Raw genomic sequence first — 25,438 nt, forward strand, 5'->3', positions numbered from 1 at the left:
AAATGGGGGTGTCTTGAGGACGCTGTCCGTATTGTTTTCTGGCAAGTTGAATGTGTTCTAAGAACACTCGTGGTGTCCGTTAAATGTTCGTAAATTAACAAAATGGGGGTGTCCTGAGGAGGCTGTCCGTATTGTTCTCTGGCAAGTTGAATGTGTTCTAAGAACACTTGCAGTGTCCTGAAATGTTCGTAAATTAACAAAATGGGGGTGTTCTGAGGACACTGTCCGTATTGTTCGCTGGCAAGTTGAAAGTGTTCTAAGAACACTCGTGGTGTCCGTTAAATGTTCGTAAATTAAGATAATGGGGGTGTTCTGAGGACGCTGTCCGTATTGTTCTTCGGCAAGTTGAATGTTTTCTAAGAACACTCGCGGTGTCCTGAAATGTTCGTAAATTAACAAAATGGGGGTATTCCGAGGACGCTTTTCGTATTGTTCTCTGGCAAGTTGAATGTTTTCTAAGAACACTCGTGGTGTCCGCTAAATGTTCGTAAATTAACAAAATGGGGGTGTCCTGAGGAGGCTGTCCGTATTGTTCTCTGGCAACTTGAATGTGTTCTAAGAACACTTGCGGTGTCCTGAAATGTTCGTAAATTAACAAAATGGGAGTGTTCTGAGGACACTGTCCGTATTGTTCGCTGGCAAGTTAAAAGTGTTCTAAGAAAACTTGTGGTGTGAGTTAAATGTTCGTAAATTAACAAAATGGGGCTGTTCTGAGGACGCTGTCCGTATTGTTCTTCGGCAAGTTGAATGTTTTCTAAGATCACTCGGGGTGTCCGCTAAATGTTTGTAAATTAACAAAACGGGGGTGTCCTGAGGACGCTGTCCGTATTGTTCGCTGGCAAGTTGAATGTGTTCTAAGAACACTTGCGGTGTCCTGAAATGTTCGAAAATTAAGAAAATGGGGGTGTTCTGAGGACACTGTCCGTATTGTTCGCTGGCAAGTTGAAAGTGTTCTAAGAACACACGTGGTGTCCGTTAAATGTTCGTAAATTAACAAAATGGGGGTGTTCTGAGGATGCTGTCCGTATTGTTCTTTGGCAAGTTGAATTTGTTCTAAGAACACTCGCAGTGTCCTGAAATGTTTGTAAATAAACAAAATGGGGGTGTCCTGAGGATGGTGTATGTATTGTTCGGTGGCAAGTTGAATGTGTTCTAAGATCACTCGTGGGTTCCGCTAAATGTTCGTAAATTAACAAAATGGGGGTGTCTTGAGGACGCTGTCCGTATAGTTCTCTGGCAAGTTGAATGTGTTCTAAGAACACTTGCGGTGTCCTGAAATGTTCGTAAATTAACAAAATGGGGGTGTTCTGAGGACGCTGTCCGTATTGTTCGCTGGCAAGTTGAAAGTATTCTAAGAACACTCTTGGTGTCCGTTAAATATTGAAAATTAACAAACTGGGGGTGTTCTGAGGACGCTGTCCGTATTGTTCTTTGGCAAGTTGAATGTTTTCTAAGAACACTCGCGGTGTCCTGAAATGTTCGTAAATAAACAAAATGGGGGTGTCCTGAGGACGGTGTCCGTATTGTTCGGTGGCAAGTTGAATGTGTTCTAAGAACACTCGCGGTGTCCGCTTAATGTTCGTAAATTAACAAAATGGGGGTATTCCGAGGATGCTGTCCGTATTGTTCTTTGGCAAGTTGAATGTGTTCTAAGAACACTCGCGGTGTCCTGAAATGTTTGTAAATAAACAAAATGGGGGTGTCCTGAGGATGGTGTCCGTATTGTTCGGTGGCAAGTTGAATGTGTTCTAAGATCACTCGTGGTGTCCGCTAAATGTTCGTAAATTAACAAAATGGGGGTGTCCTGAGGACGCTGTCTGTATTGTTCTCTGGCAAGTTGAATGTCTTCTAAGAACACTTGCGGTGTCGTGAAATGTTTGTAAATTAACAAAATGGGGGTGTTCTGAGGACGCTGTCCATATTGTTCGCTGGCAAGTTGAAAGTGTTCTAAGAACACTCGTGGTGTCCGCTAAATGTTCGTAAATTAACAAAATGGGGGTGTTCTGAGGACGCTGTCCGTATTGTTATTCGGCAAGTTGAATGTTTTCTAAGAACACTCGCTGTGTCCTGAAATGTTCGTAAATAAACAAAATGGGGGTGTCCTGAGGATGGTGTCTGTATTGTTCGGTGGCAAGTTGAATGTGCTCTAAGATCACTCGTGGTGTCCGCTAAATGTTCGTAAATTAACAAAATGGGGGTGTCCTGGGGACGCTGTCCGTATTGTTCTCTGGCAAGTTGAATGTGTTCTAAGAACACTCGCGGTGTCCTGAAATGTTCGTAAATTAACAAAATGGGGGTGTTCTGAGGACACTGTCCGTATTGTTCGCTGGCAAGTTGAAAGTGTTCTAAGAACACTCGTGGTGTCCGTTTACTGTTCGTAAATTAACAAAATGGGGGTGTCCTGAGGACGCTGTCCGTATTGTTCTCTGGCAAGTTGAATGTGTTCTAAGAACACTTGCGGTGTCCTGAAATGTTCGTAAATTAACAAAATGGAGGTGTTCTGAGGACGCTGTCCGTATTGTTCGCTGGCAAGTTAAAAGTATTCTAAGAACACTCGTGGTGTCCGTTAAATGACGTAAATTAACAAACTGGGGGTGTTCTGAGGACGCTGTCCGTATTGTTCTTTGGCAAGTTGAATGTTTTCTAAGAACACTCGCGGTGTCCTGAAATGTTCGTAAATAAACAAAATGGGGGTGTCCTGAGAACGGTGTCCGTATTGTTCGGTGGCAAGTTGAATGTGTTCTAAGAACACTCGCGGTGTCCGCTAAATGTTCGTAAATTAACAAAATGGGGGCATTCCGAGGTCGCTGTTCGTATTGTTCTTTGGCAAGTTGAATGTGTTCTAAGCACACTCGTGGTGACCGCTAAATGTTCGTAAATTAACAAAATGGGTGTGTCCTGAGGAGGCTGTCCGTATTGTTCTCTGGCAAGTTGAATGTGTTCTAAGAACACTTGCGGTGTCCTGAAATGTTCGTAAATTAACAAAATGGGGGTGTTCTGCGGACACTGTCCGTATTGTTCGCTGGCAAGTTGAAAGTGTTCTAAGAACACTCGTGGTGTCCGTTAAATGTTCGTAAATTAAGAAAATGGGGGTGTTCTGAGGACGCTGTCCGTATTGTTCTTTGGCAAGTTGAATGTTTTCTAAGAACACTCGCGGTGTCCTGAAATGTTCGTAAATAAACAAAATGGGGGTGTCCTGAGAACGGTGTCCGTATTGTTCGGTGGCAAGTTGAATGTGTTCTAAGAACACTCGCGGTGTCCGCTAAATGTTCGTAAATTAACAAAATGGGGGTATTCCGAGGACGCTGTTCGTATTGTTCTTTGGCAAGTTGAATGTGTTCTAAGCACACTCGTGGTGACCGCTAAATGTTCGTAAATTAACAAAATGGGGGTGTCCTGAGGAGGCTGTCCGTATTGTTCTCTGGCAAGTTGAATGTGTTCTAAGAACACGCGTGGTGTCCGTTAAATGTTCGTAAATTAAGAAAATGGGGGTGTTCTGAGGACGCTGTCCGTATTGTTCTTCGGCAAGTTGAATGTTTTCTAAGAACACTCGCGGTGTCCTGAAATGTTCGTAAATAAACAAAATGGGGGTGTCCTGAGAACGGTGTCCGTATTGTTCGGTGGCAAGTTGAATGTGTTCTAAGAACACTCGCGGTGTCCGCTAAATGTTCGTAAATTAACAAAATGGGGGTATTCCGAGGACGCTGTTCGTATTGTTCTTTGGCAAGTTGAATGTGTTCTAAGCACACTCGTGGTGACCGCTAAATGTTCGTAAATTAACAAAATGGGGGTGTCCTGAGGAGGCTGTCCGTATTGTTCTCTGACAAGTTGAATGTGTTCTAAGAACACTTGCGGTGTCCTGAAATGTTCGTAAATTAACAAAATGGGGGTGTTCTGAGGACGCTGTCCGTATTGTTCGCTGGCAAGTTAAAAGTATTCTAAGAACACTCGTGGTGTCCGTTAAATGACGTAAATTAACAAACTGGGGGTGTTCTGAGGACGCTGTCCGTATTGTTCGCTGGCAAGTTAAAAGTATTCTAAGAACACTCGTGGTGTCCGTTAAATGACGTAAATTAACAAACTGGGGGTGTTCTGAGGACGCTGTCCGTATTGTTCTTTGGCAAGTTGAATGTTTTCTAAGAACACTTGCGGTGTCCTGAAATGTTCGTAAATAAACAAAATGGGGGTGTCCTAAGAACGGTGTCCGTATTGTTAGGTGGCAAGTTGAATGTGTTCTAAGAACACTCGCGGTGTCCGCTAAATGTTCGTAAATTAACAAAATGGGGGTATTCCGAGGTCGCTGTTCGTATTGTTCTTTGGCAAGTTGAATGTGTTCTAAGCACACTCGTGGTGACCGCTAAATGTTCGTAAATTAACAAAATGGGGGTGTCCTGAGGAGGCTGTCCGTATTGTTCTCTGGCAAGTTGAATGTGTTCTAAGAACACTTGCGGTGTCCTGAAATGTTCGTAAATTAACAAAATGGGGGTGTTCTGCGGACACTGTCCGTATTGTTCGCTGGAAAGTTGAAAGTGTTCTAAGAACACTCGTGGTGTCCGTTAAATGTTCGTAAATTAAGAAAATGGGGGTATTCCGAGGAAGCTGTTCGTATTGTTCTTTGGCAAGTTGAATGTGTTCTAAGCACACTCGTGGTGACCGCTAAATGTTCGTAAATTAACAAAATGGGGGTGTTCTGAGGACGCTGTCCGTATTGTTCTTTGGCAAGTTGAATGTTTTCTAAGAACACTCGCGGTGTCCTGAAATGTTCGTAAATAAACAAAATGGGGGTGTCCTGAGAACGGTGTCCGTATTGTTCGGTGGCAAGTTGAATGTGTTCTAAGAACACTCGCGGTGTCCGCTAAATGTTCGTAAATTAACAAAATGGGGGTATTCCGAGGAAGCTGTTCGTATTGTTCTTTGGCAAGTTGAATGTGTTCTAAGCACACTCGTGGTGACCGCTAAATGTTCGTAAATTAACAAAATGGGGGTGTCCTGAGGAGGCTGTCCGTATTGTTCTCTGGCAAGTTGAATGTGTTCTAAGAACACTCGTGGTGTCCGTTAAATGTTCGTAAATTAAGAAAATGGGGGTGTTCTGAGGACGCTGTCCGTATTGTTCTTCGGCAAGTTGAATGTTTTCTAAGAACACTCGCGGTGTCCTGAAATGTTCGGAAATAAACAAAATGGGGGTGTCCTGAGAACGGTGTCCGTATTGTTCGGTGGCAAGTTGAATGTGTTCTAAGAACACTCGCGGTGTCCGCTAAATGTTCGTAAATTAACAAAATGGGGGTATTCCGAGGACGCTGTTCGTATTGTTCTTTGGCAAGTTGAATGTGTTCTAAGCACACTCGTGGTGACCGCTAAATGTTCGTAAATTAACAAAATGGGGGTGTCCTGAGGAGGCTGTCCGTATTGTTCTCTGGCAAGTTGAATGTGTTCTAAGAACACTTGCGGTGTCCTGAAATGTTCGTAAATTAACAAAATGGGGGTGTTCTGAGGACACTGTCCGTATTGTTCGCTGGCAAGTTGAAAGTGTTCTAAGAACACTCGTGGTGTCCGTTAAATGTTCGTAAATTAAGATAATGGGGGTGTTCTGAGGACGCTGTCCGTATTGTTCTTCGGCAAGTTGAATGTTTTCTAAGAACACCCGCGGTGTCCTGAAATGTTCGTAAATAAACAAAATGGGGGTGTCCTGAGGACACTGTCCGTATTGTTCGCTGGCAAGTTGAAAGTGTTCTAAGAACACTCGTGGTGTCAGTTAAATGTTCGTAAATTAACAAAATGGGGGTGTTCTGAGGACGCTGTCCGTATTGTTCTACGGCAAGTTGAGTGTTTTCTAAGAACACTTGCGGTGTCCTGAAATGTTCGTAAAGAAACAAAATGGGGGTGTCCTGAGGATGGTGTCTGTATTGTTCGGTGGCAAGTTGAATGTGTTCTAAGATCACTCGTGGTGTCTGCTAAATGTTCGTAAATTAACAAAATGGGGGTGTCCTGAGGACGCTCTCCGTATTGTTCGCTGGCAAGTTGAATGTGTTCTAAGAACACTCGGGGTGTCCTGAAATGTTCGTAAATTAACAAAATGGGCGTGTTCTGAGGACGCTGTCCGTATTGTTCGCTGGCAAGTTCAAAGTGTTCTAAGAACACTCGTGGTGTCCGCTAAATGTTCGTAAATTAACAAAATGGGGGTGTCCTGAGGACACTGTCCGTATTGTTCTCTGACAAGTTGAATGTGTTCTAAGAAAACTTGCTGTGTCCTGAAATGTTCATAAATTCAGAAAATGGGGGTGTTCTGAGGACACTGTCCGTATTGTTCGCTGGCAAGTTGAAAGTGTTCTAAGAATACACGTGGTGTCCGTTAAATGTTTGTAAATTAACAAAATGGGGGTGTTCTGAGGATGCTGTCCGTATTGTTCTTTGGCAAGTTGAATGTGTTCTAAGAACACTCGCAGTGTCCTGAAATGTTCGTAAATAAACAAAATGGCGGTGTCCTGAGGATGGTGTCTGTATTGTTCGGTGGCAAGTTGAATGTGTTCTAAGATCACTCGTGGGTTCCTCTAAATGTTCGTAAATTAACAAAATGGGGGTGTCCTGAGGACGCTGTCCGTATTGTTCTCTGGCAAGTTGAATGTGTTCTAGGAAAACTTGCGGTGTCCTGAAATGTTTGTAAATTAACAAAATGGGGCTGTTCTGAGGACGCTCTCCGTATTGTTCACTGGCAAGTTGAAAGTATTCTAAGAACACTCGTGGTGTCCGTTAAATGTCGTAAATTAACAAACTGGGGGTGTTCTGAGGACGCTGTCCGTATTGTTCTTTGGCAAGTTGAATGTTTTCTAAGAACACTCACGGTTTCCTGAAAAGTTCGTAAATAAACAAAATGGGGGTGTCCTGAGGACGGTGTCCGTATTGTTCGGTGGCAAGTTGAATGTGTTCTAAGATCACTCGTGGGTTCCGCTAAATGTTCGTAAATTAACAAAATGGGGCTGTTCTGAGGACGCTGTCCGTATTGTTCACTGGCAAGTTGAAAGTATTCTAAGAACACTCGTGGTGTCCGTTAAATGTTCGTAAATTAACAAAATGGGGGTGTTCTGAGGACGCTGTCCGTATTGTTCTACGGCAAGTTGAGTGTTTTCTAAGAACACCTGCGGTGTCCTGAAATGTTCGTAAATAAACAAAATGGGGGTGTCCTGAGGATGGTGTCTGTATTGTTCGGTGGCAAGTTGAATGTGTTCTAAGATCACTCGTGGTGTCTGCTAAATGTTCGTAAATTAACAAAATGGGGGTGTCCTGAGGACGCTCTCCGTATTGTTCGCTGGCAAGTTGAATGTGTTCTAAGAACACTCGCGGTGTCCTGAAATGTTCGTACATAAACAAAATGGGGGTGTCCTGAGGACGGTGTCCGTATTGTTCGGTGGCAAGTTGAATGTGTTCTAAGAACACTCGTGGTGTCCGTTAAATGTTCGTAAATTAAGAAAATGGGGGTGTTCTGAGGACGCTGTCCGTATTGTTCTTCGGCAAGTTGAATGTTTTCTAAGAGCACTCGCGGTGTCCTGAAATGTTCGTAAATAAACAAAATGGGGGTGTCCTGAGAACGGTGTCCGTATTGTTCGGTGGCAAGTTGAATGTGTTCTAAGAACACTCGCGGTGTCCGCTAAATGTTCGTAAATTAACAAAATGGGGGTATTCCGAGGACGCTGTTCGTATTGTTCTTTGGCAAGTTGAATGTGTTCTAAGCACACTCGTGGTGACCGCTAAATGTTCGTAAATTAACAAAATGGGGGTGTCCTGAGGAGGCTGTCCGTATTGTTCTCTGGCAAGTTGAAAGTGTTCTAAGAACACTCGTGGTGTCCGTTAAATGTTCGTAAATTAAGATAATGGGGGTGTTCTGAGGACGCTGTCCGTATTGTTCTTCGGCAAGTTGAATGTTTTCTAAGAACACTCGCGGTGTCCTGAAATGTTCGTAAATAAACAAAATGGGGGTGTCCTGAGGATGGTGTCTGTATTGTTCAGTGGCAAGTTGAATGTGTTCTAAGATCACTCGTGGTGTCCGCTAAATGTTCGTAAATTAACAAAATGGGGGTGTCCTGAGGACGCTGTCCGTATTGTTCGGTGGGAAGTTGAATGTGTTCTAAGAACACTCAAAGTGTCCGCTAAATGTTCGTAAATTAACAAAATGGGGGTATTCCGAGGACGCTGTACGTATTGTTCTTTGGCAAGTTGAATGTGTTCTAAGAACACTCGTGGTGTCCGCTAAATGTTCGTAAATTAACAAAATGGGGGTGTCCTGAGGAGGCTGTCCGTATTGTTCTCTGGCAAGTTGAATCTGTTCTAAGAACACTTGCGGTGTCCTGAAATGTTCGTAAATTAACAAAATGGGGGTGTTCTGAGGACACTGTCCGTATTGTTCGCTGGCAAGTTGAAAGTGTTCTAAGAACACTCGTGGTGTCCGTTAAATGTTCGTAAATTAACAAAATGGGGGTGTTCTGAGGACGCTGTCCGTATTGTTCTACGGCAAGTTGAGTGTTTTCTAAGAACACTTGCGGTGTCCTGAAATGTTCGTAAATAAACAAAATGGGGGTGTCCTGAGGATGGTGTCTGTATTGTTCGGTGGCAAGTTGAATGTGTTCTAAGATCACTCGTGGTGTCTGGTAAATGTTCGTAAATTAACAAAATGGGGGTGTCCTGAGGACGCTCCCCGTATTGTTCACTGGCAAGTTGAATGTGTTCTAAGAACACTCGCGGTGTCCTGAAATGTTCGTAAATTAACAAAATGGGCGTGTTCTGAGGACGCTGTCCGTATTGTTCGCTGGCAAGTTGAAAGTGTTCTAAGAACACTCGTGGTGTCCGCTAAATGTTCGTAAATTAACAAAATGGGGGTGTCCTGAGGACACTGTCCGTATTGTTCTCTGACAAGTTGAATGTGTTCTAAGAACAATTGCGGTGTCCTGAAATGTTCATAAATTCAGAAAATGGGGGTGTTCTGAGGACACTGTCCGTATAGTTCGCTGGCAAGTTGAAAGTGTTCTAAGAATACATGTGGTGTCCGTTAAATGTTTGTAAATTAACAAAATGGGGGTGTTCTGAGGATGGTGTCTGTATTGTTCGGTGGCAAGTTGAATGTGTTCTAAGATCACTCGTGGGTTCCGCTAAATGTTCGTAAATTAACAAAATGGGGGTGTCCTGAGGACGCTGTCCGTATTGTTCTCTGGCAAGTTGAATGTGTTCTAGGAAAACTTGCGGTGTCCTGAAATGTTTGTAAATTAACAAAATGGGGCTGTTCTGAGGACGCTGTCCGTATTGTTCACTGGCAAGTTGAAAGTATTCTAAGAACACTCGTGGTGTCCGTTAAATGTCGTAAATTAACAAACTGGGGGTGTTCTGAGGACGCTGACCGTATTGTTCTTTGCCAAGTTGAATGTTTTCTAAGAACACTCACGGTGTCCTGAAAAGTTGGTAAATAAACAAAATGGGGGTGTCCTGAGGACGGTGTCCGTATTGTTCGGTGGCAAGTTGAATGTGTTCTAAGAACACTCGCGGTGTCCCCTAAATGTTCGTAAATTAACAAAATGGGGGTATTCCGAGGACGCTGTCCGTATTGTTCTTTGGCAAGTTGAATGTGTTCTAAGAACACTCGCGCTGTCCTGAAATGTTTGTAAATAAACAAAATGGGGGTGTCCTGAGGATGGTGTCAGTATTGTTCGGTGGCAAGTTGAATGTGTTCTAAGATCACTCGTGGTGTCCGCTAAATGTTCGTAAATTAACAAAATGGGGGTGTCCTGAGGACGCTGTCTGTATTGTTCTCTGGCAAGTTGAATGTGTTCTAAGAACACTTGCGGTGTCCTGAAATGTTCGTACATAAACAAAATGGGGGTGTCCTGAGGACGGTGTCGGTATTGTTCGGTGGCAAGTTGAATGTGTTCTAAGAACACTCGCGGTGTCCGCTAAATGTTCGTAAATTAACAAAATGGGGGTGTCCTGAGGACGCTATCCGCATTGTTCGGTGGCAAGTTGAATGTGTTCTAGGAACACTCGCCGTGTCCGCTAAATGTTCGTAAATTAACAAAATGGGGGTATTCCGAGGACGCTGTCCGTATTGTTCTTTGGCAAGTTGAATGTGTTCTAAGAACACTCGTGGTGTCCGTTAAATGTTCGTAAATTAACAAAATGGGGGTGTTCTGAGGACGCTGTCCGTATTGTTCTTCGGCAAGTTGAATGTTTTCTAAGAACACTTGCGGTGTCCTGAAATGTTCGTAAATAAACAAAATGGGGGTGTCCTGAGGACGCTGTCCGTATTGTTCGCTGGCAAGTTGAATGTGTTCTAAGAACACTCGCGGTGTCCTGAAATGTTCGTAAATTAACAAAATGGGCGTGTTCTGAGGACGCTGTCCGTATTGTTCGCTGGCAAGTTGAAAGTGTTCTAAGAACACTCGTGGTGTCCGCTAAATGTTCGTAAATTAACAAAATGGGGGTGTCCTGAGGACACTGTCCGTATTGTTCTCTAGCAAGTTGAATGTGTTCTAAGAACACTTGCGGTGTCCTGAAATGTTCATAAATTGAGAAAATGGGGGTGTTCTGAGGACACTGTCCGTATTGTTCTTTGACAAGTTGAATGTTTTCTAAGAACACTCGCGGTGTCCTGAAATGTTCGTAAATAAACAAAATGGGGGTGTCCTGAGGATGGTGTCTGTATTGTTAGCTGGCAAGTTAAATGTGTTCTAAGATCACTTGTGGTGTCCGCTAAATGTTCGTAAATTAACAAAATGGGGGAGTCCTGAGGACGCTGTCTGTATTGTTCTCTGGCAAGTTGAATGTGTTCTAAGAACACTTGCGGTGTCGTGAAATGTTTGTAAATTAACAAAATGGGCGTGTTCTGAGGACGCTGTCCGTATTGTTCGCTGGCAAGTTGAAAGTGTTCTAAGAACACTCGTGGTGTCCGCTAAATGTTCGTAAATTAACAAAATGGGGGTGTCCTGAGGACACTGTCCGTATTGTTCTCTAGCAAGTTGAATGTGTTCTAAGAACACTTGCGGTGTCCTGAAATGTTCATAAATTGAGAAAATGGGGGTGTTCTGAGGACACTGTCCGTATTGTTCTTTGACAAGTTGAATGTTTTCTAAGAACACTCGCGGTGTCCTGAAATGTTCGTAAATAAACAAAATGGGGGTGTCCTGAGGATGGTGTCTGTATTGTTAGCTGGCAAGTTAAATGTGTTCTAAGATCACTTGTGGTGTCCGCTAAATGTTCGTAAATTAACAAAATGGGGGAGTCCTGAGGACGCTGTCTGTATTGTTCTCTGGCAAGTTGAATGTGTTCTAAGAACACTTGCGGTGTCGTGAAATGTTTGTAAATTAACAAAATGGGGGAGTTCTGAGGACGCTGTCCATATTGTTCGCTGGCAAGTTGAAAGTGTTCTAAGAACACTCGTGGTGTCCGTTAAATGTCCGTAAATTAACAAAATGGGGGTGTTCTGAGGACGCTGTCTGTATTGTTCTTTAGCAAGTTGAATGTGTTCTAAGAACACTCACGGTGTCCTGAAATGTTCGTAAATAAACAAAATGGGGGTATCCTGAGGACGGTGTCCGTATTGTTCGGTGGCAAGTTGAATGTGTTCTAAGAACACTCGCGGTCTCCGCTAAATGTTCGTAAATTAACAAAATGGGGGTATTCCGAGGACGTTGTCCGTATTGTTCTTTGGCAAGTTGAATGTGTTCTAAGAACACTCGCGGTGTCCTGAAATGTTTGTAAATAAACAAAATGGGGGTGTCCTGAGGATGGTGTCCGTATTGTTCGGTGGCAAGTTGAATGTGTTCTAAGATCACTCGTGGTGTCCGCTAAATGTTCGTAAATTAACAAAATGGGGGTGTCCTGAGGACGCTGTCTGTATTGTTCTCTGGCAAGTTGAATGTGTTCTAAGAACACTTGCGGTGTCCTGAAATGTTCGTAAATAAACAAAATGGGGGTGTTCTGAGGACGCTGTCCATATTGTTCGCTGGTAAGTTGAAAGTGTTCTAAGAACACTTGTGGTGTCCGTTAAATGTTCGTAAATTAACAAAATGGGGGTGTTCTGAGGACGCTGTCTGTATTGTTCTTTAGCAAGTTGAATGTGTTCTAAGAACACTCGCAGTGTCCTGAAATGTTCGTAAATAAACCAAATGGGGGTGTCCTGAGGACGGTGTCCGTATTGTTCGGTGGCAAGTTGAATGTGTTCTAAGAACACTTGCGGTGTCCTGAAATGTTCGTAAATTAACAAAATGGGGTTTCCTGAGGACGCTGTCTGTATTGTTCTCTGTCAAGTTGAATGTGTTCTAAGAACACTTGCGGTTTCCTGAAATGTTCGTAAATTAACAAAATGGGGGTGTTCCGAGGCCGCTGTCCATATTGTTCGCTGGCAAGTTGAAAGTATTCTAAGAACACTCGTGGTATCCGTTAAATGTCGTAAATTAACAAAATGGGGGTGTTCTGAGGACGCTGTCCGTATTGTTCTTTGGCAAGTTGAATATGTTGTTAGAACACTCGCGGTGTCCTGAAATGTTCGTAAATAAACAAAATGGGGGTGTCCTGAGGACGGTGTTGTTATTGTTCAGTGGCAAGTTGAATGTGTTCTAAGAACACTTGCGGTGTCCGCTAAATGTTCGTAAATAAACAAAATGGGGGTGTCCTGAGGACACTGTCCATATTGTTCGCTGACATGTTGAATGTGTTCTACGAACACTCGCGGTGTCCTGAAATGTTCGTAAATTAACAAAATGGGGGTGTTCTGAGGACGCTGTCCGTATTGTTCGCTGGCAAGTTATAAGTGTTCTAAGAACACTCGTGGTGTCCGCTAAATGTTCGTAAATTAACAAAATGGGCGTGTCCTGAGGACGCTATCCGTATTGTTCTCTGGCAAGTTGAATGTGTTCTAAGAACACTCGCAGTGTCCTGAAATGTTCGTAAATAAACAAAATGGGTGTGTCCTGAGGATGGTGTCTGTATTGTTCGGTGGCAAGTTGAATGTGTTCTAAGATCACTCGTGGTGTCCGCTAAGTGTTCGTAAATTCACAAATGGGGGTGTCCTGAGGACGCTGTCCGTATTGTTCTCTGGCAAGTTGAATGTGTTCTAAGAACACTTGCGGTGTCCTGAAATGTTCATAAATTGAGAAAATGGGGGTGTTCTGAGGACACTGTCCGTATTGTTCTTTGGCAAGTTGAATGCTTTCTAAGAACACTCGCGGTGTCCTGAAATGTTCGTAAATAAACAAAATGGGGGTGTCCTGAGGATGGTGTCTGTATTGTTAGCTGGCAAGTTGAATGTGTTCTAAGATCAATTGTGGTGTCCGCCAAGTGTTCGTAAATTAACAAAATGGGCGTGTCCTGAGGACGCTGTCCGTATTGTTCTCTGGCAAGTTGAATGTGTTCTAAGAACACTCGCAGTGTCCTGAAATGTTCGTAAATAAACAAAATGGGTGTGTCCTGAGGATGGTGTCTGTATTGTTCGGTGGCAAGTTGAATGTGTTCTACGAACACTCGCGGTGTCCTGAAATGTTCGTAAATTAACAAAATGGGGGTGTTCTGAGGACGCTGTCCGTATTGTTCGCTGGTAAGTTGAAAGTGTTCTAAGAACACTCGTGGTGTCCGCTAAATGTTCGTAAATTAACAAAATGGGCGTGTCCTGAGGACGCTGTCCGTATTGTTCTCTGGCAAGTTGAATGTTTTCTAAGAACACTCGCTGTGTCCTGAAATGTTTGTAAATAAACAAAATGGGGGTGTCCTGAGGATGGTGTCTGTATTGTCCGGTGGCAAGTTGAATGTGTTCTAAGATCACTCGTGGTGTCCGCTAAGTGTTCGTAAATTCACAAAATGGGGGTGTCCTGAGGACGCTGTCCGTATTGTTCTCTGGCAAGTTGAATGTGTTCTAAGAACACTTGCGGTGTCCTGAAATGTTCATAAATTGAGAAAATGGGGGTGTTCTGAGGACACTGTCCGTATTGTTCTTTGGCAAGTTGAATGTTTTCTAAGAACACTCGCGGTGTCCTGAAATGTTCGTAAATAAACAAAATGGGGGTGTCCTGAGGATGGTGTCTGTATTGTTAGCTGGCAAGTTGAATGTGTTCTAAGATCACTTGTGGTGTCCGCTAAATGTTCGTAAATTAACAAAATGGGGGTGTCCTGAGGACGCTGTCTGTATTATTCTCTGGCAAGTTGAATGTGTTCTAAGAACACTTGCGGTGTCCTGAAATGTTTGTAAATTAACAAAATGGGGGAGTTCTGAGGACGCTGTCCATATTGTTGGCTGGCAAGTTGAAAGTGTTCTAAGAACACTCGTGGTGTCCGTTAAATGTTCGTAAATTAACAAAATGGGGTGTTCTGAGGACGCTGTCTGTATTGTTCTTTAGCAAGTTGAATGTGTTCTAAGAACACTCGTGGTGTCCTGAAATGTTCGTAAATAAACAAAATGGGGGTGTCCTGAGGACGGTGTCCGTATTGTTCGGTGGCAAGTTGAATGTGTTCTAAGAACACTCGCGGTCTCCGCTAAATGTTCGTAAATTAACAAAATGGGGGTATTCCGAGGACGCTGTTCGTATTGTTCTTTGGCAAGTTGAATGTGTTCTAAGCACACTCGTGGTGACCGCTAAATGTTCGTAAATTAACAAAATGGGGGTGTCCTGAGGAGGCTGTCCGTATTGTTCTCTGGCAAGTTGAATGTGTTCTAAGAACACGCGTGGTGTCCGTTAAATGTTCGTAAATTAAGAAAATGGGGGTGTTCTGAGGACGCTGTCCGTATTGTTCTTCGGCAAGTTGAATGTTTTCTAAGAACACTCGCGGTGTCCTGAAATGTTCGTAAATAAACAAAATGGGGGTGTCCTGAGAACGGTGTCCGTATTGTTCGGTGGCAAGTTGAATGTGTTCTAAGAACACTCGCGGTGTCCGCTAAATGTTCGTAAATTAACAAAATGGGGGTATTCCGAGGACGCTGTTCGTATTGTTCTTTGGCAAGTTGAATGTGTTCTAAGCACACTCGTGGTGACCGCTAAATGTTCGTAAATTAACAAAATGGGGGTGTCCTGAGGAGGCTGTCCGTATTGTTCTCTGACAAGTTGAATGTGTTCTAAGAACACTTGCGGTGTCCTGAAATGTTCGTAAATTAACAAAATGGGGGTGTTCTGAGGACGCTGTCCGTATTGTTCGCTGGCAAGTTAAAAGTATTCTAAGAACACTCGTGGTGTCCGTTAAATGACGTAAATTAACAAACTGGGGGTGTTCTGAGGACGCTGTCCGTATTGTTCGCTGGCAAGTTAAAAGTATTCTAAGAACACTCGTGGTGTCCGTTAAATGACGTAAATTAACAAACTGGGGGTGTTCTGAGGACGCTGTCCGTATTGTTCTTTGGCAAGTTGAATGTTTTCTAAGAACACTTGCGGTGTCCTGAAATGTTCGTAAATAAACAAAATGGGGGTGTCCTAAGAACGGTGTCCGTATTGTTAGGTGGCAAGTTGAATGTGTTCTAAGAACACTCGCGGTGTCCGCTAAATGTTCGTAAATTAACAAAATGGGGGTATTCCGAGGTCGCTGTTCGTATTGTTCTTTGGCAAGTTGAATGTGTTCTAAGCACACTCGTGGTGACCGCTAAATGTTCGTAAATTAACAAAATGGGGGTGTCCTGAGGAGGCTGTCCGTATTGTTCTCTGGCAAGTTGAATGTGTTCTAAGAACACTTGCGGTGTCCTGAAATGTTCGTAAATTAACAAAATGGGGGTGTTCTGCGGACACTGTCCGTATTGTTCGCTGGAAAGTTGAAAGTGTTCTAAGAACACTCGTGGTGTCCGTTAAATGTTCGTAAATTAAGAAAATGGGGGTATTCCGAGGAAGCTGTTCGTATTGTTCTTTGGCAAGTTGAATGTGTTCTAAGCACACTCGTGGTGACCGCTAAATGTTCGTAAATTAACAAAATGGGGGTGTTCTGAGGACGCTGTCCGTATTGTTCTTTGGCAAGTTGAATGTTTTCTAAGAACACTCGCGGTGTCCTGAAATGTTCGTAAATAAACAAAATGGGGGTGTCCTGAGAACGGTGTCCGTATTGTTCGGTGGCAAGTTGAATGTGTTCTAAGAACACTCGCGGTGTCCGCTAAATGTTCGTAAATTAACAAAATGGGGGTATTCCGAGGAAGCTGTTCGTATTGTTCTTTGGCAAGTTGAATGTGTTCTAAGCACACTCGTGGTGACCGCTAAATGTTCGTAAATTAACAAAATGGGGGTGTCCTGAGGAGGCTGTCCGTATTGTTCTCTGGCAAGTTGAATGTGTTCTAAGAACACTCGTGGTGTCCGTTAAATGTTCGTAAATTAAGAAAATGGGGGTGTTCTGAGGACGCTGTCCGTATTGTTCTTCGGCAAGTTGAATGTTTTCTAAGAACACTCGCGGTGTCCTGAAATGTTCGGAAATAAACAAAATGGGGGTGTCCTGAGAACGGTGTCCGTATTGTTCGGTGGCAAGTTGAATGTGTTCTAAGAACACTCGCGGTGTCCGCTAAATGTTCGTAAATTAACAAAATGGGGGTATTCCGAGGACGCTGTTCGTATTGTTCTTTGGCAAGTTGAATGTGTTCTAAGCACACTCGTGGTGACCGCTAAATGTTCGTAAATTAACAAAATGGGGGTGTCCTGAGGAGGCTGTCCGTATTGTTCTCTGGCAAGTTGAATGTGTTCTAAGAACACTTGCGGTGTCCTGAAATGTTCGTAAATTAACAAAATGGGGGTGTTCTGAGGACACTGTCCGTATTGTTCGCTGGCAAGTTGAAAGTGTTCTAAGAACACTCGTGGTGTCCGTTAAATGCTCGTAAATTAAGATAATGGGGGTGTTCTGAGGACGCTGTCCGTATTGTTCTTCGGCAAGTTGAATGTTTTCTAAGAACACCCGCGGTGTCCTGAAATGTTCGTAAATAAACAAAATGGGGGTGTCCTGAGGACACTGTCCGTATTGTTCGCTGGCAAGTTGAAAGTGTTCTAAGAACACTCGTGGTGTCAGTTAAATGTTCGTAAATTAACAAAATGGGGGTGTTCTGAGGACGCTGTCCGTATTGTTCTACGGCAAGTTGAGTGTTTTCTAAGAACACTTGCGGTGTCCTGAAATGTTCGTAAAGAAACAAAATGGGGGTGTCCTGAGGATGGTGTCTGTATTGTTCGGTGGCAAGTTGAATGTGTTCTAAGATCACTCGTGGTGTCTGCTAAATGTTCGTAAATTAACAAAATGGGGGTGTCCTGAGGACGCTCTCCGTATTGTTCGCTGGCAAGTTGAATGTGTTCTAAGAACACTCGGGGTGTCCTGAAATGTTCGTAAATTAACAAAATGGGCGTGTTCTGAGGACGCTGTCCGTATTGTTCGCTGGCAAGTTCAAAGTGTTCTAAGAACACTCGTGGTGTCCGCTAAATGTTCGTAAATTAACAAAATGGGGGTGTCCTGAGGACACTGTCCGTATTGTTCTCTGACAAGTTGAATGTGTTCTAAGAAAACTTGCTGTGTCCTGAAATGTTCATAAATTCAGAAAATGGGGGTGTTCTGAGGACACTGTCCGTATTGTTCGCTGGCAAGTTGAAAGTGTTCTAAGAATACACGTGGTGTCCGTTAAATGTTTGTAAATTAACAAAATGGGGGTGTTCTGAGGATGCTGTCCGTATTGTTCTTTGGCAAGTTGAATGTGTTCTAAGAACACTCGCAGTGTCCTGAAATGTTCGTAAATAAACAAAATGGCGGTGTCCTGAGGATGGTGTCTGTATTGTTCGGTGGCAAGTTGAATGTGTTCTAAGATCACTCGTGGGTTCCTCTAAATGTTCGTAAATTAACAAAATGGGGGTGTCCTGAGGACGCTGTCCGTATTGTTCTCTGGCAAGTTGAATGTGTTCTAGGAAAACTTGCGGTGTCCTGAAATGTTTGTAAATTAACAAAATGGGGCTGTTCTGAGGACGCTCTCCGTATTGTTCACTGGCAAGTTGAAAGTATTCTAAGAACACTCGTGGTGTCCGTTAAATGTCGTAAATTAACAAACTGGGGGTGTTCTGAGGACGCTGTCCGTATTGTTCTTTGGCAAGTTGAATGTTTTCTAAGAACACTCACGGTTTCCTGAAAAGTTCGTAAATAAACAAAATGGGGGTGTCCTGAGGACGGTGTCCGTATTGTTCGGTGGCAAGTTGAATGTGTTCTAAGATCACTCGTGGGTTCCGCTAAATGTTCGTAAATTAACAAAATGGGGCTGTTCTGAGGACGCTGTCCGTATTGTTCACTGGCAAGTTGAAAGTATTCTAAGAACACTCGTGGTGTCCGTTAAATGTTCGTAAATTAACAAAATGGGGGTGTTCTGAGGACGCTGTCCGTATTGTTCTACGGCAAGTTGAGTGTTTTCTAAGAACACGTGCGGTGTCCTGAAATGTTCGTAAATAAACAAAATGGGGGTGTCCTGAGGATGGTGTCTGTATTGTTCGGTGGCAAGTTGAATGTGTTCTAAGATCACTCGTGGTGTCTGCTAAATGTTCGTAAATTAACAAAATGGGGGTGTCCTGAGGACGCTCTCCGTATTGTTCGCTGGCAAGTTGAATGTGTTCTAAGAACACTCGCGGTGTCCTGAAATGTTCGTACATAAACAAAATGGGGGTGTCCTGAGGACGGTGTCCGTATTGTTCGGTGGCAAGTTGAATGTGTTCTAAGAACACTCGTGGTGTCCGTTAAATGTTCGTAAATTAAGAAAATGGGGGTGTTCTGAGGACGCTGTCCGTATTGTTCTTCGGCAAGTTGAATGTTTTCTAAGAGCACTCGCGGTGTCCTGAAATGTTCGTAAATAAACAAAATGGGGGTGTCCTGAGAACGGTGTCCGTATTGTTCGGTGGCAAGTTGAATGTGTTCTAAGAACACTCGCGGTGTCCGCTAAATGTTCGTAAATTAACAAAATGGGGGTATTCCGAGGACGCTGTTCGTATTGTTCTTTGGCAAGTTGAATGTGTTCTAAGCACACTCGTGGTGACCGCTAAATGTTCGTAAATTAACAAAATGGGGGTGTCCTGAGGAGGCTGTCCGTATTGTTCTCTGGCAAGTTGAAAGTGTTCTAAGAACACTCGTGGTGTCCGTTAAATGTTCGTAAATTAAGATAATGGGGGTGTTCTGAGGACGCTGTCCGTATTGTTCTTCGGCAAGTTGAATGTTTTCTAAGAACACTCGCGGTGTCCTGAAATGTTCGTAAATAAACAAAATGGGGGTGTCCTGAGGATGGTGTCTGTATTGTTCAGTGGCAAGTTGAATGTGTTCTAAGATCACTCCTGGTGTCCGCTAAATGTTCGTAAATTAACAAAATGGGGGTGTCCTGAGGACGCTGTCCGTATTGTTCGGTGGGAAGTTGAATGTGTTCTAAGAACACTCAAAGTGTCCGCTAAATGTTCGTAAATTAACAAAATGGGGGTATTCCGAGGACGCTGTACGTATTGTTCTTTGGCAAGTTGAATGTGTTCTAAGAACACTCGTGGTGTCCGCTAAATGTTCGTAAATTAACAAAATGGGGGTGTCCTGAGGAGGCTGTCCGTATTGTTCTCTGGCAAGTTGAATCTGTTCTAAGAACACTTGCGGTGTCCTGAAATGTTCGTAAATTAACAAAATGGGGGTGTTCTGAGGACACTGTCCGTATTGTTCGCTGGCAAGTTGAAAGTGTTCTAAGAACACTCGTGGTGTCCGTTAAATGTTCGTAAATTAACAAAATGGGGGTGTTCTGAGGACGCTGTCCGTATTGTTCTACGGCAAGTTGAGTGTTTTCTAAGAACACTTGCGGTGTCCTGAAATGTTCGTAAATAAACAAAATGGGGGTGTCCTGAGGATGGTGTCTGTATTGTTCGGTGGCAAGTTGAATGTGTTCTAAGATCACTCGTGGTGTCTGGTAAATGTTCGTAAATTAACAAAATGGGGGTGTCCTGAGGACGCTCCCCGTATTGTTCACTGGCAAGTTGAATGTGTTCTAAGAACACTCGCGGTGTCCTGAAATGTTCGTAAATTAACAAAATGGGCGTGTTCTGAGGACGCTGTCCGTATTGTTCGCTGGCAAGTTGAAAGTGTTCTAAGAACACTCGTGGTGTCCGCTAAATGTTCGTAAATTAACAAAATGGGGGTGTCCTGAGGACACTGTCCGTATTGTTCTCTGACAAGTTGAATGTGTTCTAAGAACAATTGCGGTGTCCTGAAATGTTCATAAATTCAGAAAATGGGGGTGTTCTGAGGACACTGTCCGTATAGTTCGCTGGCAAGTTGAAAGTGTTCTAAGAATACATGTGGTGTCCGTTAAATGTTTGTAAATTAACAAAATGGGGGTGTTCTGAGGATGGTGTCTGTATTGTTCGGTGGCAAGTTGAATGTGTTCTAAGATCACTCGTGGGTTCCGCTAAATGTTCGTAAATTAACAAAATGGGGGTGTCCTGAGGACGCTGTCCGTATTGTTCTCTGGCAAGTTGAATGTGTTCTAGGAAAACTTGCGGTGTCCTGAAATGTTTGTAAATTAACAAAATGGGGCTGTTCTGAGGACGCTGTCCGTATTGTTCACTGGCAAGTTGAAAGTATTCTAAGAACACTCGTGGTGTCCGTTAAATGTCGTAAATTAACAAACTGGGGGTGTTCTGAGGACGCTGACCGTATTGTTCTTTGCCAAGTTGAATGTTTTCTAAGAACACTCACGGTGTCCTGAAAAGTTGGTAAATAAACAAAATGGGGGTGTCCTGAGGACGGTGTCCGTATTGTTCGGTGGCAAGTTGAATGTGTTCTAAGAACACTCGCGGTGTCCCCTAAATGTTCGTAAATTAACAAAATGGGGGTATTCCGAGGACGCTGTCCGTATTGTTCTTTGGCAAGTTGAATGTGTTCTAAGAACACTCGCGCTGTCCTGAAATGTTTGTAAATAAACAAAATGGGGGTGTCCTGAGGATGGTGTCAGTATTGTTCGGTGGCAAGTTGAATGTGTTCTAAGATCACTCGTGGTGTCCGCTAAATGTTCGTAAATTAACAAAATGGGGGTGTCCTGAGGACGCTGTCTGTATTGTTCTCTGGCAAGTTGAATGTGTTCTAAGAACACTTGCGGTGTCCTGAAATGTTCGTACATAAACAAAATGGGGGTGTCCTGAGGACGGTGTCGGTATTGTTCGGTGGCAAGTTGAATGTGTTCTAAGAACACTCGCGGTGTCCGCTAAATGTTCGTAAATTAACAAAATGGGGGTGTCCTGAGGACGCTATCCGCATTGTTCGGTGGCAAGTTGAATGTGTTCTAGGAACACTCGCCGTGTCCGCTAAATGTTCGTAAATTAACAAAATGGGGGTATTCCGAGGACGCTGTCCGTATTGTTCTTTGGCAAGTTGAATGTGTTCTAAGAACACTCGTGGTGTCCGTTAAATGTTCGTAAATTAACAAAATGGGGGTGTTCTGAGGACGCTGTCCGTATTGTTCTTCGGCAAGTTGAATGTTTTCTAAGAACACTTGCGGTGTCCTGAAATGTTCGTAAATAAACAAAATGGGGGTGTCCTGAGGACGCTGTCCGTATTGTTCGCTGGCAAGTTGAATGTGTTCTAAGAACACTCGCGGTGTCCTGAAATGTTCGTAAATTAACAAAATGGGCGTGTTCTGAGGACGCTGTCCGTATTGTTCGCTGGCAAGTTGAAAGTGTTCTAAGAACACTCGTGGTGTCCGCTAAATGTTCGTAAATTAACAAAATGGGGGTGTCCTGAGGACACTGTCCGTATTGTTCTCTAGCAAGTTGAATGTGTTCTAAGAACACTTGCGGTGTCCTGAAATGTTCATAAATTGAGAAAATGGGGGTGTTCTGAGGACACTGTCCGTATTGTTCTTTGACAAGTTGAATGTTTTCTAAGAACACTCGCGGTGTCCTGAAATGTTCGTAAATAAACAAAATGGGGGTGTCCTGAGGATGGTGTCTGTATTGTTAGCTGGCAAGTTAAATGTGTTCTAAGATCACTTGTGGTGTCCGCTAAATGTTCGTAAATTAACAAAATGGGGGAGTCCTGAGGACGCTGTCTGTATTGTTCTCTGGCAAGTTGAATGTGTTCTAAGAACACTTGCGGTGTCGTGAAATGTTTGTAAATTAACAAAATGGGCGTGTTCTGAGGACGCTGTCCGTATTGTTCGCTGGCAAGTTGAAAGTGTTCTAAGAACACTCGTGGTGTCCGCTAAATGTTCGTAAATTAACAAAATGGGGGTGTCCTGAGGACACTGTCCGTATTGTTCTCTAGCAAGTTGAATGTGTTCTAAGAACACTTGCGGTGTCCTGAAATGTTCATAAATTGAGAAAATGGGGGTGTTCTGAGGACACTGTCCGTATTGTTCTTTGACAAGTTGAATGTTTTCTAAGAACACTCGCGGTGTCCTGAAATGTTCGTAAATAAACAAAATGGGGGTGTCCTGAGGATGGTGTCTGTATTGTTAGCTGGCAAGTTAAATGTGTTCTAAGATCACTTGTGGTGTCCGCTAAATGTTCGTAAATTAACAAAATGGGGGAGTCCTGAGGACGCTGTCTGTATTGTTCTCTGGCAAGTTGAATGTGTTCTAAGAACACTTGCGGTGTCGTGAAATGTTTGTAAATTAACAAAATGGGGGAGTTCTGAGGACGCTGTCCATATTGTTCGCTGGCAAGTTGAAAGTGTTCTAAGAACACTCGTGGTGTCCGTTAAATGTCCGTAAATTAACAAAATGGGGGTGTTCTGAGGACGCTGTCTGTATTGTTCTTTAGCAAGTTGAATGTGTTCTAAGAACACTCACGGTGTCCTGAAATGTTCGTAAATAAACAAAATGGGGGTATCCTGAGGACGGTGTCCGTATTGTTCGGTGGCAAGTTGAATGTGTTCTAAGAACACTCGCGGTCTCCGCTAAATGTTCGTAAATTAACAAAATGGGGGTATTCCGAGGACGTTGTCCGTATTGTTCTTTGGCAAGTTGAATGTGTTCTAAGAACACTCGCGGTGTCCTGAAATGTTTGTAAATAAACAAAATGGGGGTGTCCTGAGGATGGTGTCCGTATTGTTCGGTGGCAAGTTGAATGTGTTCTAAGATCACTCGTGGTGTCCGCTAAATGTTCGTAAATTAACAAAATGGGGGTGTCCTGAGGACGCTGTCTGTATTGTTCTCTGGCAAGTTGAATGTGTTCTAAGAACACTTGCGGTGTCCTGAAATGTTCGTAAATAAACAAAATGGGGGTGTTCTGAGGACGCTGTCCATATTGTTCGCTGGTAAGTTGAAAGTGTTCTAAGAACACTTGTGGTGTCCGTTAAATGTTCGTAAATTAACAAAATGGGGGTGTTCTGAGGACGCTGTCTGTATTGTTCTTTAGCAAGTTGAATGTGTTCTAAGAACACTCGCAGTGTCCTGAAATGTTCGTAAATAAACCAAATGGGGGTGTCCTGAGGACGGTGTCCGTATTGTTCGGTGGCAAGTTGAATGTGTTCTAAGAACACTTGCGGTGTCCTGAAATGTTCGTAAATTAACAAAATGGGGTTTCCTGAGGACGCTGTCTGTATTGTTCTCTGTCAAGTTGAATGTGTTCTAAGAACACTTGCGGTTTCCTGAAATGTTCGTAAATTAACAAAATGGGGGTGTTCCGAGGCCGCTGTCCATATTGTTCGCTGGCAAGTTGAAAGTATTCTAAGAACACTCGTGGTATCCGTTAAATGTCGTAAATTAACAAAATGGGGGTGTTCTGAGGACGCTGTCCGTATTGTTCTTTGGCAAGTTGAATATGTTGTTAGAACACTCGCGGTGTCCTGAAATGTTCGTAAATAAACAAAATGGGGGTGTCCTGAGGACGGTGTTGTTATTGTTCAGTGGCAAGTTGAATGTGTTCTAAGAACACTTGCGGTGTCCGCTAAATGTTCGTAAATAAACAAAATGGGGGTGTCCTGAGGACACTGTCCATATTGTTCGCTGACATGTTGAATGTGTTCTACGAACACTCGCGGTGTCCTGAAATGTTCGTAAATTAACAAAATGGGGGTGTTCTGAGGACGCTGTCCGTATTGTTCGCTGGCAAGTTATAAGTGTTCTAAGAACACTCGTGGTGTCCGCTAAATGTTCGTAAATTAACAAAATGGGCGTGTCCTGAGGACGCTATCCGTATTGTTCTCTGGCAAGTTGAATGTGTTCTAAGAACACTCGCAGTGTCCTGAAATGTTCGTAAATAAACAAAATGGGTGTGTCCTGAGGATGGTGTCTGTATTGTTCGGTGGCAAGTTGAATGTGTTCTAAGATCACTCGTGGTGTCCGCTAAGTGTTCGTAAATTCACAAATGGGGGTGTCCTGAGGACGCTGTCCGTATTGTTCTCTGGCAAGTTGAATGTGTTCTAAGAACACTTGCGGTGTCCTGAAATGTTCATAAATTGAGAAAATGGGGGTGTTCTGAGGACACTGTCCGTATTGTTCTTTGGCAAGTTGAATGCTTTCTAAGAACACTCGCGGTGTCCTGAAATGTTCGTAAATAAACAAAATGGGGGTGTCCTGAGGATGGTGTCTGTATTGTTAGCTGGCAAGTTGAATGTGTTCTAAGATCAATTGTGGTGTCCGCCAAGTGTTCGTAAATTAACAAAATGGGCGTGTCCTGAGGACGCTGTCCGTATTGTTCTCTGGCAAGTTGAATGTGTTCTAAGAACACTCGCAGTGTCCTGAAATGTTCGTAAATAAACAAAATGGGTGTGTCCTGAGGATGGTGTCTGTATTGTTCGGTGGCAAGTTGAATGTGTTCTACGAACACTCGCGGTGTCCTGAAATGTTCGTAAATTAACAAAATGGGGGTGTTCTGAGGACGCTGTCCGTATTGTTCGCTGGTAAGTTGAAAGTGTTCTAAGAACACTCGTGGTGTCCGCTAAATGTTCGTAAATTAACAAAATGGGCGTGTCCTGAGGACGCTGTCCGTATTGTTCTCTGGCAAGTTGAATGTTTTCTAAGAACACTCGCTGTGTCCTGAAATGTTTGTAAATAAACAAAATGGGGGTGTCCTGAGGATGGTGTCTGTATTGTCCGGTGGCAAGTTGAATGTGTTCTAAGATCACTCGTGGTGTCCGCTAAGTGTTCGTAAATTCACAAAATGGGGGTGTCCTGAGGACGCTGTCCGTATTGTTCTCTGGCAAGTTGAATGTGTTCTAAGAACACTTGCGGTGTCCTGAAATGTTCATAAATTGAGAAAATGGGGGTGTTCTGAGGACACTGTCCGTATTGTTCTTTGGCAAGTTGAATGTTTTCTAAGAACACTCGCGGTGTCCTGAAATGTTCGTAAATAAACAAAATGGGGGTGTCCTGAGGATGGTGTCTGTATTGTTAGCTGGCAAGTTGAATGTGTTCTAAGATCACTTGTGGTGTCCGCTAAATGTTCGTAAATTAACAAAATGGGGGTGTCCTGAGGACGCTGTCTGTATTATTCTCTGGCAAGTTGAATGTGTTCTAAGAACACTTGCG

The sequence above is a fragment of the Ambystoma mexicanum genome, chromosome 4q, assembly GCF_040938575.1.
Source record: "Ambystoma mexicanum isolate Mex_15411 chromosome 4q, UKY_AmexF1_1, whole genome shotgun sequence".
Taxonomy (NCBI): Eukaryota; Metazoa; Chordata; class Amphibia; order Caudata; family Ambystomatidae; genus Ambystoma; species Ambystoma mexicanum.